Here is a 16,773-nt window from a genome sequence, read left to right on the forward strand (position 1 = left end):
TGGCTTGGAGTACTCGGTAAGTTTTATGCTTTAGCATCCTTGCATACGTGTGAGTGACTGCCATGACAGCATGCTTACCATGAGACTAATTGCTTATGTGATATAACTGCCTGAATGCCTGTGGGTGAAGATTGGGTTATTTGAATTGGAACAATTCATCAAATGTATGTTTTAAGCCCATTAGATAGTGGCAAAATCATGTTTTCTAAGCCCACCCGAGGGTGGCAAATCCACGTCTTAGCCTACTTGCGAGTAGCACCATCAAACCATTTTCAAATAAACAAACATGAAATGTTTTGTTCCAATTTAGGCGATCCATTCTATACTTGTATCCTGTGCGCATCACATAGTAAATCTAGGCTAATAACCGGAATAAGAACACACAATGTTTTCAAAACTTGATATCATGGTTAGTAGAGGCCGATCTTTGATCGGGCGAGCGGGGGTGCTCACGAAGTGACCTTCCCCAATCGTACCTAAGTTCCCGAGCCGAGGCAACTTTGGTGATGACGGACACGTGGCCTTAGGCAAACGAGTCAGGGTTTCCTAAATTTCCCCAAAACAAAATATTTAGGTGGCGACTCTGTATCTGGCAAAGCAATCCATGTTAGGCACTTCTTTCAAAATCTGTTTTCTCAAAACGATTTGCCGGATTTGGACTCTTTGGTTCAGATTGCGAACCGTGACAATTTGAGAGTCCTGAGCTGTAGTGAGCCCAATATCGAACGGAACGGGGGGACTCGTTCCACCCGGGGCGTTCGAGGACGTCTACAGTTTCTGGCGACTCTGCTGGGGAACTTAGAGAACTTGACTCGAACTTATGATATCTGTTTTTAACTACACTTATGTGTTTCTTTGCATTGCATGTGCATTGGTGCGCCTAGGACACCGTGTTTGCCATCTACTATTCCTGAACGGTTTGCCGGAGGCTTGTCTTGTCAAGGCATGACCATAAGGCTGACTGGTTGTGGGCTCTGCCAGTATGGGAACACAAACCCCGGTTTTACCGGGGCACCCTTTTTGACCATTCGACCTGGTGCATATTCGGATCCATAGTGACCATTCCAAACTAGGACAGGTTGCTTACCCGTTTATAGGTTGTTTGAAACCGCTGCGTGCGTAGTGAAGCCGTAGCTCCTGACAAAATAGGACAGGGAAAACCCTACCCCAACATAGGGGTGTTTTGGCTCTCAATTATCTGTTATATGCTGTCAAAGTATGTCTCTACAGGGGTTACATATATCAGTTTATGAGTTTGGGGCATCAGGCCTGCGGGCATCAGTCAGTATTTGAGAATCAGTTATCTGCGGGTATCAGAGATTCAGTTTTGGGGACAGTAATTCAGGGATAATGATCAGTGATTGAGGACAATGTGTATTCAGCTTATCGACCATGTGTTGTTATGCCCGGTTGTGTGTCATGCATTTACTTTAAGCTGTTATGCTGTTCGTTTATCTGTTTATTTCTTTCCTTATTGCTTTATTTATCTTTTTACTAGGGCAGTTCTAGCACAATTGCTTCTGACCCAGTAGATATTCCCCAAGCACTTTGGACAAGAGGTCGCCGACTCAATCGATCTGAGGATCTGGTTGACGGACAGCTAGTGTTTCACTCTCTACCCCCAATTGTCAGAAGAAGGCCGAGAAGACGCAATGTGTCTGAGCAGAGGTTACCAGAATAGTGGTCTACCCTAGCAGTGAACAGTCGGGCTGAGGTTTTAGTTTCTGCCATAGAAATACACATACCCGTCAGTCAGCAGGATCAACAGAGTGCAGCCGAAATGGAGGAAATGATGCGCCAGCTCCAAGAGAGCATGAAACAAATGCAGGAGGACGCCGCCCGCCAAGCAGAGTTCTCTAGACAACAGGCCACAGTCATGGCTCAGCAGGCCGAGCTAATCACTAGACTGCAACAGCAAAATTCAGCATCGGCCTCACATCAAGTTCCTCCTCCACCAGGGGTCCCGTTACCCAAGCAAGCACCTACTGTCCAGAATGCTCTGCCAAACACCTAGAACACCTTACCCAATGTCCAGAACATCCAAGAGGACACAGACCATCCAACGGGGCCAGCTCCGCCCCCGTTTTCGCCTCAACTGTCCAAGACCCATACACCCAACCACCCGGACTCTCCCTTCGAGTTCGAAATAGACCATACAGCTCTGAAACTGAGCAAGCTCGAGAAGCTTTTCAAGAAATCACAAGGGGTAAAGGCTATTCCGGATATCGAGGATGGATATACCGATGTGGCCGTAACGTTGCCAAATAGGTTCAAGATGCCGCAGATTGATCGTTTCGACGGATCTGGGGATCCCATGGTCCACCTCCGGTTATTCTCAGATATACTGCGGCCAATGGGCCTAACCCGGCCACAAAAGCTTTCGCTGTTCGGCCGAACCCTGTCGGGTGTGGCTGCTATCTGGTACGCAAAGTTGGAAGATGAGGTAAAAAGAAGTTGGGATGAAATAGCTGAGGCCTTTGTCGCACAGTACTCGTACAATACCCAGATCGAGATCACAACTCGTGATCTCGAAACAACAAGGCAGGAGCCCAAAGAAACTTTCTCAGATTTCGTAACTCGGTGGAGGGCGAAGGCATCGATGATGACTTTGAGGCCCACTAATAAGGACCAAATCAGGATGATTGTGCGCAATCTCCAACCAAAATTGATGCAGAAAATGATTGTACTCCCCTTTCCCACCTTTTCGGATCTACACGAGATGGGGGTACAAATCGAGGATGCGATGAAGCAAGGTCTGATTGACCAGGACAGGGAGCAACCCCGGAGAACATTTAATCGCAACAATAACGCGGGCCCGAGTGGCGCTGCAACCGCAAGAGCTTCGGAGGTCAGCATGGTCGCCATCATTCCCCCTCTCCTTCCAAGGCCCATGGCAGCCACACCCTTCTCCGGTGCATCCGGAAGTAATACCCAAACCACTAAATACCAGCCCAGAGGCCAAAGAACCTTCACCCCACTGTACATGCCTTTGTCTAAGGCTCTGGGGGTCTTGATCAGAAAGGGGCATCTAAAACCCCTAGAGCCGAGGCCATTGCCGAATCCACTCCCTTCCTCTCACAACCCAGCCAAGTACTGTGCATATCACCAGTAGCATGGTCATGATACTGACCAATGTTTCAGGCTGCGTCACGAGATTCAAGACCTCGTTGACAAAAATGTGATTTTGCCACCAGAAAAACCCAACGTCATAACCAACCCCCTCCCTACACACAACCAAACTCCACCTCCCAAAAGAGTCAATCTTATCCAGACTGGGGTCGTGTCTTACGATCCTAGCATCTATATTACCCCCACCCATCTACCTAAGCCGGAGGTGCTCCTTCCCGACTGCACCGACTCTTTGTGCATGTTGGACATCTCCACAACCCAATCAGAGCCGACGTTGGTGACCATCGAAGATGGGGCAGGGCAGACTTCAGGAAAGAATGGGATTGTTGAGTCTGGGATTGAACAGAGTTTTGCTGGGGAAGTCTATGATCCAAGTGAGTACATCTTGTCAACAAACCAGATTGAGATGGGTATAGAATTGCCAGAGAAGGAAGAGCTGTGTGTGATCTAGGGGGATGGATTTTAGCAAGGGACAAATGATCTGACAGCTGTGGAGGAGGACTTTGCCAACCTGCAATTTTTCGATGACCAAGAATCAGGGGACGCGACAGTCAACTAGTTTAACTATGAGGAATCGGCAGAGGCCACTGGATGGCTGGATGATCAACCAGATGTGGTGGAAGAATCCCAACCAGAACAGGGCCCGGCAAGGGCGATAGTATCAGCTGTGGCCGGAAGGGCCGGAAGTCAGGTTACATTGCCGGAGAGCGTCGATACAAAGAATTTCGCTCAGGACAGAAGCATTGTAAATGCAGGGAAAGTTGAACAACAAACTGCACTGACGCAGGTAGAACAACAGGGTTCTGAGAGAACTGGGAAAGCCAAAATCCACGAGGGGATCGAAAGTGCCGCGTGCACAAGAACAGAGGATGCTGTGAGCATGCAGGCTGAAAGTGCTGTGAGTACAAACATGTCCGAACCAGACATGTGCCTTTTGAATGCCAACAAAATGTGGTGGGAAGACGATGACTTATGTCTTGCCCACACAGACGAAGACTGGGGAAGCAATCAACCGGACGACACTTGGTACCTCGATGAGGTTGATCACATGACATGAAGCGGGCGGTACTTCAAGCCCCCGCACCTAGACTAACCCGAGGCATCTAGGAAGGACAAAGAAGCTGAAAAACAGAAAGAGAAGCAGATCGAAGAGGAAGCTGTACTGAAACAGCTAAAGAAGATACAAGCAGACATCTCCATCTGGGGACTGCTTATAGCGTCGCGAGTACATAGACAGGCTGTCTTATCTGCCATGGACAAGTCCAAACTCTCTATAGATACTACACCAGAATAGCTGGTTGGGCTGGTTTTTCCGGGAGGAGGTTCCCCGGCATTAACCTTTTCAGACAAAGAACTATCGCCTGAGGGCACAAATCACAACAAACCCCTCTACATTTCCGTGAAATGTAGAGATAAGTGGATACCGGTGGTACTCGTTGATACCGGGTCCGCCATCAATGTCTGCCCAGCCAGAACAGCGTATGCAATCGGGTTGAAGCCCGCGGACTTCGTACCAACTACTCAGGTGATCAGAGCATATGATAATACTAGCAGGGAAGTGATGGGGACTGTCAAAGTTCAGACCCAGGTTGGTCCCGGACAACACAGCATTGAATTCCATGTCTTGGACGTTCCCGCAACCTTCAACCTACTTTTGGGGAGACCGTGGTTGCACCAGGTCAAGGCAGTCTCTTCCACTTTACATTAGATGTTGAAGTACCCTCACGGGAAGGGGGTGGCTATTGTCTTCGGGAATTCATCAATCCATCCGCCGCCGGAAGTGTCCACACCAGTCTTGGAAATCGAGCATGGCACTGAGGATGTGTTCTTATCAGGGTTCACTTTGGCTGAGGCTTGAGTGGTGCAGAATATTATGGCTGTGAATGAGGGGGTGTACGTCAGTGCTCAATCCATTTACCTCATGAACAAGTTACAACACATCCCCGGAATGGGATTGGGGAGGAGCGGCCGGAAGGGCGTCACAGCATTGGTCGAAGTGCCACACAACCCTCACACCTTTGGCTTGGGTTGTCTGCCCACCAAAGAGGACTGGGTGAGGAAGGGTAAAAAGATAGCTGGGAAAGCCAGAACAAAGAAGGCGGGGAAGCCTTTTGAATTAATGCATCGGCCCATTCGGGGTACCCTAAACGGACGCTTCGTCCGGGAAGGGGAAGACTTTCCATTTTGCGGCTTCCCAGAGCCATGGCTAAACGCGGAGAAGAAGCGCGTGCCAGGTTTCGAGATCTTCTTCGACCTGCAACTACCTAGGGATGACGTTGCCGAAGAGCAGACAGACCCATCAGCTGAGATTGGGCAGTGTAAGGCGGTGGATTCTGAAGGCGTTGAAATTGAGATGGGGGTAGCACTGGCATGTCTACTTTCAGATCCTTCGATCGACCAAAGGTGCTTGGGGGATAACTCCTCGGTTTCCATGATTGGGGATGAAATGGCTGCGGGCCTACCAGCAACTATTTTGGATGCATCTATCGCACCCTCTCTCACTTGGCAGTACGAGGAGGGATTTTTGTTCAGCAGCACCGGGTCAGGTAGTGAGCCGGAATTTGATTCCACCGAGTCTTGCGAGTCGGAATCAGGTTCCAGCTCGACTGAGTCTGAGTCTGGTAATCTTGGGGATGATAACCCGGATGCCACAGTTATGTCCAGGTCGTCTTTTTCTTTCTCATTTGAGCCTGTTGTAACCGAGATTTCGGACGATTTGGATGTGCTTAATGAGAATCAAGTAACTGTGGTTTCTGAGTACTTTTCTGTGCCCTTAATTTATTGCATAAACTCAGACTTTCAAAATTTTGATGAAAACGACGAGGAGGAAATTCCTCTGTTTTGCAACTTTTAATTGAGCAGGAGCAGGAGAGATTTGTCAAACCCTTAACGGATGAAATCATTACCGTAAATATTGGTACTGAGGAGGACTCGCGGCTGGTCCAGATCGGGTCCACGTTGTCTTCGGAGGAACGCGAGCGCTTAGTCGCTTTACTAAAAGATTTCAAAGATGTTTTCACGTGGTCCTACGAAGACATGCCTAGGATCGACCCTGAGATTGTACAGCACCGGATCCCCCTTGACCCCGAGGCCCGACCTGTCAAGCAGAAACTCAGAAGGATCCGCCCAGACTGGGCTCTCAAGATTAAGGAAGAGGTCACCAAGCAAATCGATGCAGGCTTCCTGCTGATATCCGAATACCCGACTTGGTTGGCCAACATCGTTCCAGTGTCGAAGAAGGATGGCAGGATCCGGGTGTGCGTGGATTTCAGGGATTTGAACAGAGCTAGTCCGAAGGACGACTTCCCCTTGCCGCATATTGATGAGTTGGTGGATTTCATAGCAGGGCATGCTTTGCTCTCATTCATGGATGGCTTCTCAGGATACAATCAGATAGTAATGGCACCAGAAGATAGAGAAAAGACTGCATTCACCACCCAGTGGGGAACATACTGCTACAGAGTAATGCCGTTTGGGTTGAAGAATACCGGAGCTACTTATCAACGGGCCGCGACCACAATATTGCACGACATGATCCACAAAGAGGTTGAGGTGTACGTGGATGACATGATTGTCAAGTCCAAAGAAAGAGAGGGCCACTACACCGCCTTGCAAAAGTTCTTTCAAAGGATCAGAGAATTTCGGTTGCGGCTAAATCCTCAGAAGTGTACGTTCGGTGTTACAGCGGGAAAAATGTTGGGATTTCTGATTACACAAAGGGGCATCGAGGTCGACCCTTCAAAAATCAAGGCCATCTTAGAAATGCCCCCACCAAGGACTGAAAAGGAGGTGCAAGGCTTTCTGGGTAAAGTGCAATTCATAAGACGGTTTATCTCAAAATTAACATTGACTTGTGAACCACTTTTTGGTCTCCTGAAGAAAGGCAAGAAATTCCAATGGGGCGGCCGATGCCAAGCTGTTTTTGAACAGATCAAGAAATATTTACAGAACCCGCCCGTGTTGTCGCCACCAGAGCCGGGGAAACCGTTGATATTGTACCTTTCAGTGACTGAGACTACAATGGGCTGCATGCTCACACAAGAATCAGAGGATAAGGTGGAGAGGGCCATCTACTATCTGAGCAAGAAGATGTTGGATTACGAGACCCGCTACACTCCGCTCGAGAAGGCTTGCTTAGCTTTGGTATGGGCTACCAGGAAGCTGCGGCACTACTTGTTAGCTCACTCCGTAATGTTGGTTTCACGACTGGATCCCATCAAATACCTTTTCGAGAAACCGGCACTTACGGGTAGGCTAGCTCGTTGGCTGCTGTTGCTCTCCGAATTCGATTTGAAATATGTGACACGTAAGTCAGTCAAAGGAAGAACAGTTGCAGAGTTCTTAGCCAATCATCCAGTCGAAGGAGGTGAAGCAGTTGAGTACTTATTCCCAGATGAAGCCATTTTGCACATCGACGACGAATATTGGACGATGTACTTTGACGGAGCGTCAAATCAATACGGGTATGGGATAGGAGTGTTGCTGATAGCACCCAACAATTCCCGTATCCCTCTAGCCTTCAAACTCCGGTTCAAAGTCTCGAACAACGAAGCAGAATATGAAGCGTGCATTGCCGGTCTAAAAGCGGCCCTGGAATTAGAGGCAAGACGGTTGGACGTCATCGGTGACTTGAACCTTGTTGTGTCTCAAGCAAAAGGAGACTGGAAAGTCAAAGAAGAAAAGATGATGATGTACCACCAGACCTTGGACTTGTTAATTCCTCGGTTTGAAAAGCTAAACTTTACTCATCTTCCAAGAGAGAACAACAGGTTCGCAGATTCTTTAGCAACTCTATCTTCCATGATAGACATCCCGTTTGGAATCCGAATGTGTCCAGCTGTCATTGACCAGAAATTTTCGATCGCTACTATAGATGAGGTTCAGGACGAAAACCCCTGGTATTACGACATTTGGAATTTCATGGAAAAGGAAGCATACCCGCTAGGGGTAAATGCCAAGGATAAAAGGGCAATCAGAAGAATGGTCGTTCAGTTCATCATCTGTGGGGGTAAGCTGTATAAGAGAGGTCATCTGGGAATGCACAAGCTGTGTGTTAAAGCCGAGGAATCGAATCGCCTGATGGAGGCCATCCATGGAGGAGAATGCGGTGCGCATATGAACAGAGTAATGCTAGCACGGAAGATCCTCAGACAGGGTTACTACTGGTCCACCATGGAGGAGGATTGTATTAGTTTTGTTCGGCGATGCCACAAGTGTCAGATTCATGCAAACCGCATGAACATCCCGCCGTCGAAGCTGTACAACATGACTTCGCCATGGCCGTTTTCAGTTTGGGGAATCGATGTGATCGGGGCTGTCACTCCAAAGGGGTCGAATGGGCATGAGTTCATCCTAGTTGCGATAGATTATTTCACGAAGTGGGTCGAGGCCCAATCGTATGCGGTGTTGAAGGCGTCACACGTAGCAAAGTTTATCAGAAACAACATCATTTGTCGCTATGGGGTCCCGAACGAGGTCGTTTCAGATAATGGTTCCCACTTTAAAAAGGAAGTGATTGACTTGTTGGAGAAATACAACGTGGCTTTCCATAAGTCATCTACATACCGGCCGCAAACCAACGGAGCGGTCGAGGCCGCCAACAAGAATATCAAACACATACTGCAGAAGATGGTGGAAACCTACCGGGATTGGCCAGATAAGCTGCCATTTGCTCTATGGGGCTACAGGACTTCAATCAGAACTTCTACCGGAGCGACTCCGTATTCATTGGTTTATGGGATGGAGGCCGTTCTACTTATCGAGATTGAGGTTCCGTCATTACGAGTATTGGCTGAGTGTCAAATAACCGAAGCAGATTGGCAGCAGAGCAGATTTGAGGAACTCATGCTTTTTGAGACTGAAAGCACTGTACCATGTTCAAGGCTATTAGCGCAAAATTGCCCAGGCTTTCAACAAGAAAGTTAAGTCCAGGAATCTAAAGAAAGGAGATTTGGTGCTCAAGGACAACTGAGCTCCCATCCACGACCCAAGGGGCAAGTTCAAACCCAATTGGACTGGTCCCTACATCATCAAAGCTATCTGGTCAGGTGGAGCTATGGTTCTGATAGATCTAGATGGCCTAGAGTTCTCCCAACCGATCAACATGGACAAGTTGAAGAAATATTACCCCTGAGAGGCTCGCCAGGCCGAAAACCCGAAAGGCCGACCTAGGCAAAAGTTAGAGCACAAAAAATTGGAAAATATAAAAACTGAGCTCGATAGGCCGAAAACTTGCAAAGGGTGACCTTGGCAAAAGTTAGAGCGTAAAAGGAGAGTGAAAATACCCGAGTGAACCTAAGCCTAAACTATGTAAGGCTTGATTCCCATCTTTGTGATACGTAGGCAACTTCACCCTGAAGTTCAGCCATAAACTTTTCCCCGATCAACTTTGTCCATTTTGACCATCTCAGTCATCTTTATCCATCAGCATTTATCGCGATCTCCGGTGCAGTGCTGTTTAGACTAGGGGCAACTTTCCGTTTCCACAATGGTGCAGTGCTATTCAGACTAGGGGCAACTTTTCGTTGCCATGCAGTGCCGCGATACTCTTCAGACTAGGGGCAACTTTCCAGTTGCAGGGATCTGGGGTTGTGCATCTCAGTGACAGATCTTAGGCGTGTCCAGTTCTGATCCATATCGAAAATGGTTTTGAAAAGTTTTAATAAAAGTTGACTTTGTTCAAATTAATCTCTTTACAACTAAGACCATTTTTGGACCAAAGCGAAAAATTTTCAGTACCACAACCTTCAATTTCATTGATTTCAAAACAGAGTTCTCCTACTCTTGCATACAATCGAAGTTGCTTTTTATTACATTCATAAAGAAAACTTGAAAGTACTAATAAAGCAATAAATCTGGGGCATAGTCAAGTCAAGTATCCCTGCGCCCCCTCCCAGAGCTGGTCGAAGCCTCTGACGCCAAGCTAGGCCCAACCTGTGCCTCTTCGTTGAGCCAATCCAAGCACTCATCAGACAAAGTGCAACTGAAAGTGGGAGCAGGAGCCAGGAGCTCTCTAGTCCTCTATGCTGTGACATATCGGGCAAGCTGTGCACCTCGGACCGGGAAAGCAGCCGGGTACTCAATCCCCTCTGGCGGGCAAATCTGATCATGACCGAACTGGCGCAAGAACCGGAACGGAAAGTAGAACACACAGTGGGTCAGACCAATCAACTGGATCCCGATCAGCCGGGACATGCTATAGCTCATTGCCGGGAGATTGAGCCAAGGACAACGCCAAGCAATGCGATTTGCGGACAAATTGCACATCCAGTCAAACCACCACCTTTCATCAGGGGCATCGACTAGGCGCAGTCGAAAGAAATAGCCTCGAGCTGAGTAGGCTGGGCAAGAGTCCACAACCTGCAATTTGTCCATCAACCATACCTGGGGGAGGGATGAAAAATGAGAGAATAAAGAATAGAGAGATGTACGGTGAGAGAAAAGTGAGAAAATGGTTTTTTGTAAGAAAAACCGAGCCTGAGGGCCGAGTGATGTGAGCAAATACATGTGTAAGATTGGGTGGGAAACATTACCTGCAGCAGCAGTGGACTCCCAGCAAATCTAGTCGTCTCCTGGCGATAGATAGAATCCAAGCCCATCAGTGTCTCGGCCAGGGTCATGGCAATGTAGCTTTTTCCTTCTTTCAAGCCTTGAGCAACTTCAACCAGACGAATGCTGCCAAAGCCCGGGGAAAGCAGAAAGTGAGACAGCAAACACAAGCAAAGGGCGTGTTGCCGGAAACCTTGCCAATAACGGTTGCTGCGGTCACCAGCGTCAGAAAAGCGATGAATTAAACCGAGGATATCCAGTTCCCCATTACAGATCAGAGGCCGAGCGTCATGCGCGGTGAGTCCACACATCCGCCCTAAAGCTTGGGCATGGCCAAAGCGGAACTGGGGCAAGACCTCTTCATGACATTCAGATTCCATCAAAGCTTGAAAATCTTCAAAAGTTGGACATACCTCTTGCCCGCCGAAGCTAAAGACATGCGTCATCGGGTTCCAAAACCTCGCCGCGGCATGGAGGAAAGGGAGATGTGGCGGAGTGCGGCTCAGCGTGAATAGTGCATTCAAGCCGAAACCCCGGAAGTTCAACTTTTCCGAACCATCTAGAGAAGCGATCCAAGCTGTGAGATTTTTAACGAGAAATGCCTCCATTTTTGTGCAAAACGAAGATGAATTGAGTCAAAACATGGAGCTAAGGCTTTTAAAGAGGAAAAGACACTATTCGGGGGACAAGTGTCAAAAATTGGGCGGTTGCTGAGCTGAGTGGCCGGCCGGCCACCTTTTCTGGCAGGCCGGCCATTTCTTTTTTCAAAACTTGGCCGGCGGCCTCCCCTCTGCAATAAATCTGGCCAGCCGGCCCCTAAAAGTAGCCGGCCATGCTCCAATGTGTGTCTTCATCCCTGTTTTACCCTCCGAGGGAAAGTATCAAGCATTTCCATGCAACGGCTGTGTCGAAGGCCTCTATTTCCCTCTGTTTCGGACGCGTTCTGTTGCCCAGATCGTCCGAAGTACACTTGGTTTTGTTAAGTTTTGTTTATCGAGTTATTGTTTTGTTTATCGAGTTTTCGTTTTGCTTATCGAGTTGTTTGTCGAGCTGTCGTGTTTCGTGTTTTTGAGTTGTTACTTTTTGTTTAAGCAATTTTTGTTTGAGTCTTGTTTATTGAGTTGTCAACACTATTGTGTTTTGCTTATCAAGTTGTAAACTTGCTAAGGTTTTGTTATATCTTAGAAAGTTAAGTTGTTGCGTCGGTTCACTACCTGACTGGGCAAAATGCACAATGCACGTTTCCATTCAATCTCATTATGATGCAAAATGATGCGATATGATGCTAAAAGTTTAAAATAAAATACTTTTTTCAAAAGCTGTTTCATCCCATCATGCCTCGCTTTTTACAACATTTTACAGACTAAGGCACAAGTTTTACAGAGAATAAAACTGCCCGATAATGTACAATGTGCTACAACTACTAGCAAAAAGATAAATAAAATAGGAAACAGCCGTATCTGTGCTCTCAAGAGCAGTAATAAGAGGCCCTCTTCGTCCTCTTCTACGGAATCGACTCTCAGCCACCATCGCCATCACCATCACCATCATCTGAATCGGAGTCGTCATCCTCGGGATCCCCCTCAGCCTCGCCTCCACTCCCGGAACCAAGACCGGAGCCGTCCTCTCTGTCAGCAGATGTCTCCGACTGACGGTCTGCAGCCTCCTCCTCTTCATCCTCACCAGGCTCCTCCTCTACAATGTGTGTTTTGCGTCTACGAGACGACCCCTCCCCTCGAAAAGGCCTGGATGGCCCAGCTCCTCGGAAAGGCCTGGATGGCCTAGCTCCTTGAAAAGGCCCAGATGGCCCAGCTCCTCGAAAAGGCCCAGATGGCCCACCTCTCCAAGAAGGCCCAGGTGGCCTGGCCTGCGGCTGAGCATATACTAGGGGCATCTGAGAATAAAGAGTTCAATTTAAATACATCAGTCCAAATATGTACATCAGATGCAGATACAAGAAAACTACACGAAGTGGGTACATGTAAACACGGTGTATAAGTGAGGTGTGTGTCAGATGTGCTCTACACAAGTAGCCTATCAATGCAGTAGAAATCAGCCTATCATCAGAAGTATGATAAATGCCAGAAAACTAAAGGGTACCTGGAAGCCCATGATAGACAACTGCGCCTCCCTCCGCAGGACCATCCCCTCAAGTGAGGCTACCATCTCAAGCACCTGATCCATATACTCAACAGGGGGCTGCAGATGCAAAGGCAAGGGTATCAATAAAGTATCTTAGTAATGAATGAAAGCCGTAAAACATACCGGTGGTGAGTCGAGGTCTCTAACATATCGATGACCGGGCATCGGAGGCTCTATCGGGATCGGAATCGGAGAGGTAGTCTCATACTACCACCCCATCAACTCGGTCGGCATGTCCGGCCATCCAGGATGAGAATAAGTCGGAGGAATTGGGGGAACCAATCCACCCCCACCTCTAGATGTACCATCCCTACTGGTGGAAGGGGCGTCTGCAGCACGAGCCCGGGCCTGGCTCGAAGACGGCATGCCAGTAGGCCTTATCGTCGGAGTACGAACTCCCGTCAACGGAGGCATCAGGTATATGTGACGGTAAGTAGCGTAATCCCCCTCCTCAAGATGTAGCAAAACATCAGTACCCAGCATAGCACTGACAATATCCCGGGAAAGGAGCCTATCAGCAGTCCGCATATTAACTGGGGGTGTTGAGGGAGGGTCCTGAGAAGTGTACCCCCAAACCTGACACAAGAAGCGGTCCCCCAAAAACCAGGCTCTACCAACTGGCCCTTCGAACAGGATCCTGTACCGGGAGGCACTCCACCCTCCGGCAAACTGGAATCGGAGACGTTCACCTAAAGGTGCCCAGGGCTGCCATGTAATCTGTGGATAACAGGCGCATAAACCAAGCGGAAATCGAAAATGTACAGGACAAATCAAAGATGAAAACAGAAAGAACTGAGAGTTCTGAAGTACCTCCGACGAGCGCACCGTGTCGAAATACTGTCGCAGGTAAAGGAGAGACTCCCGAGGTCTTGGCCGGTGCTGGCATTCAAATACAAGTGAGTACGGGGTCACAAGAGGTTCCGCTACCACCAACTCCGGGGCCAATATCGGGAAATACACATAGACCCACAACTGTGGAAAACAAAGCAGAATACGAAGTACTGAGGGCAAAGTGCACGATACAGAGTATAAAGCGCGCCGTGTGTGTGCCATGTGCAAGTAACGAGGAGTAGAAATGTAAATCAAGAGGGCAGAAAGTACCTCCCAGGCTCTCCAATAGCCGCCAAGTAAGTCCCCCCGTCCGCGGGAGGTCGCGCTCATGTAGTAGTAAAGGGTAGCCAAGCCGGCGCCACCCCAGTCATACCGTCTGACCTGTGACAGGTCCACCAAGGCACTCAATAGGAAAAGCCCAACAGTGTTCCCCCTGCCAGCAAACAAAGTGGTCCCGAAGAGGAACATCAGAAAGCCGCGGGCGTACTGTGCTGCCTCCTCAGGAGTCCCGGGCTCCATCTCCACCTGCCGGAAATGGGAAGAGAACTAGGTGTATCGGACTCTCCCCGAAGCTCTGTCAACAGGCGGGCGAACCCCCAGCAGATATATCCAAGCGGCCTCCCACTGGCCCATGTCCTCGTCGTAAGGGATAGGCCAACCTCCCACGTCAAGGCCAGTCAGCACAGCAAAGTCAAACGGGGTCATAGTCAAGTCCCCCGTGGCAGAAAAATGGAAGGAGTTGGTGGTGTCCCACCATCTCTCCACCAAGGCGGCCATCAGCGTCCTCCTAGTAGGACAACGAGATAGCCCAGTACAGAAGGGCCCAAACCCCGCTAAGTCAACCAAATCCCGAACAGCCTCCGGGAGCTCGGCGTACCAGTCTCTTGCCGCAGTAGAGCCATATCCCCGCACAATGCGAGAAGTCACCTGCATTCAGGATGAATACATGTTTCAGTATAAAATGAATAAACTGCATGCAAATAAAATGAATAGGCTACGTGCAAAGTAAAGTAAGTGGGCTGCGTGTTCAACTCTCAATCAGAAGGCTGCGTGTTCACCTTCAATTTGGGCTGTGTGTTCAGAAAATCAGTGTTTAGGCTGCGTGTTCAACTCTCAATCAGTGTGTGCTGCGTGTTCATCTTCAATTTGGGCTGTGTGTTCAGACAATCAGTGTGTGCTGCGTGTTCACCTTCAATTTGGGCTGTGTGTTCGGAAAATCAGTGTTTGGGCTGCGTGTTCGACTCTCAATCAGTGTGTGCTACGTGTTCACCTACAATTTGGGCTGTGTTCAGAAAATCAGTGTTTGGGCTGCGTGTTCGACCCTCAATCAGTGCGTGCTGTGTGTTCACCTTCAATTTGGGCTGTGTGTCCAGAATATCAGTGTTTTGGGCTGTGTGTCCAGAATATCAGTGTTTTGGGCTGTGTGTTCAGAAAATCAGTGTTTTGGGCTGTGTGTTCAACTCTCAATCAGTGTGTGCTGTGTGTTCACCTTCAATTTGGGCTGCGTGTTCAACCCTCAATCAGTGTGTGCTGTGTGTTCACCTTCAATTTGGGTTGTGTGTTCAGAAAATCGGTGTTTTGGGCTGCGGGTTCAAATCTCGATCAGTGTGTGTTGTGTGTTCACCTTCAATTTAGGCTGTGTGTTCAGAAAATCAGTGTGTTGGGCTGTGTGTTTAACCCTCAACCGATGTGTGCTGTGTGTTCACAATCAATTTATGGGCTGAGTGTTCAGGAATTCAAGTGATTGGACCGTGTGTTCAGAGTGCAAACAGAATACAAGAAAAATTCATAATACGTTACAGAAAAGGTAAGAACGAAGTAAATACCTCTCGTGCCTCATGGGAGAGATGATGCTCTGGCTCTCGCAGAAGGAGATCCCCGGGTGCTCGCTCATCAAAATCGGTGAAATGATGGAAAACAGCCCGCGGGAGATTGTGTACTGGTCGGTCATACCTCTCGGGGATGAAAGGGCGAACCCTCGGAGGCAAAGACATGATGTCAGGCTCGCCTCTGGCGCCTGGAGAACCTCCGCCGTGGGGAAATTGACCCGCCATTTCAAGAAATCTGCAAAAGGGGCAAAAAATGAGCAAAAATGAGCCAAAATTGGAAAAAGTCAACAAAAGTCAACTCTCGGGAAATGAAAAAGTCAACAAAAGTCAACTCCCGAGAAAATCTTCCAAATATTGAGACAAACTCACCTCAAGTGGCGAAAATGAGAAAAGAAGCCCCGAAACCAAAATTTAATCGGTTCAAAGTGCTTAAAACTGAAAGATTTCGCGAAAACAACTTGCGTAGGACGTTGGAAAACGCGTATAGAGCACAGATCTGAGGGAGAAAATGGTTTGGGAAGCTAGAGAAGAGGATTTCGGAGCTGCACTTGTGAGCACAAAGTGTTTGGATAAGTGTATTTAAAGAAAAGAGGCTGAAAAGACAAAACTGCACCCGGATTTGGCAAAGTGGCCGGCCGGCCACTTTTTCTGGCAGGCCGGCCATTCACTTTTCAAAAACTGGCCGGTGGTCTCCCTCTCCCAATAAAGGTGGCCGGCGGTGTTCCCCACATGCCCCCCAAGGTCCCTGCAAATTTTGGGGAGGATTGGAGTCCCCAAGACCTGAAAAAGTACAAGAGAAGTGCACTTTCTGTCGCGAAATCGCTCCGCCGGAACTTCAGCTTCAACTTCCGATGCATGTCTCGTCGTTTACTCATCGAAAGTGAGGTATATCCTTTTGAACATGTTGTAACCTCTTCGGGAGGTGGACCGGAGGCCGCGATCGAGTCGCCCTCGCCGAAATGCGCACTTCCTTGCTCGTTGTTTTGTGACAAACAAACATCCTGGTTTACGCTTGTTCTGCATTATCATGCACATAACTTGCATTATCATGCACATACTTGCATTGTTATGCACGCCTCTTTGATATCACCAAGCCTCCGTGCTTAAACTCGCATTGTCACGCGCGTTCCTTCCCGCATTGCGATACACTTTTCCATCAACACCGCGATTGTCTGCATTCGATATCACATTGAACATATGTTGTTAGATATGTTGTACTTGTTGAGTTTCTTAATTTTGCAGTCACGATATTGTATGTACGGTTCATTTGAAGCTGGTGCGATCGGACGAATCG

Source organism: Camellia sinensis, chromosome 2 (assembly GCF_055761805.1).
Source record: "Camellia sinensis isolate YWXY chromosome 2, ASM5576180v1, whole genome shotgun sequence".
Classification (NCBI taxonomy): Eukaryota; Viridiplantae; Streptophyta; class Magnoliopsida; order Ericales; family Theaceae; genus Camellia; species Camellia sinensis.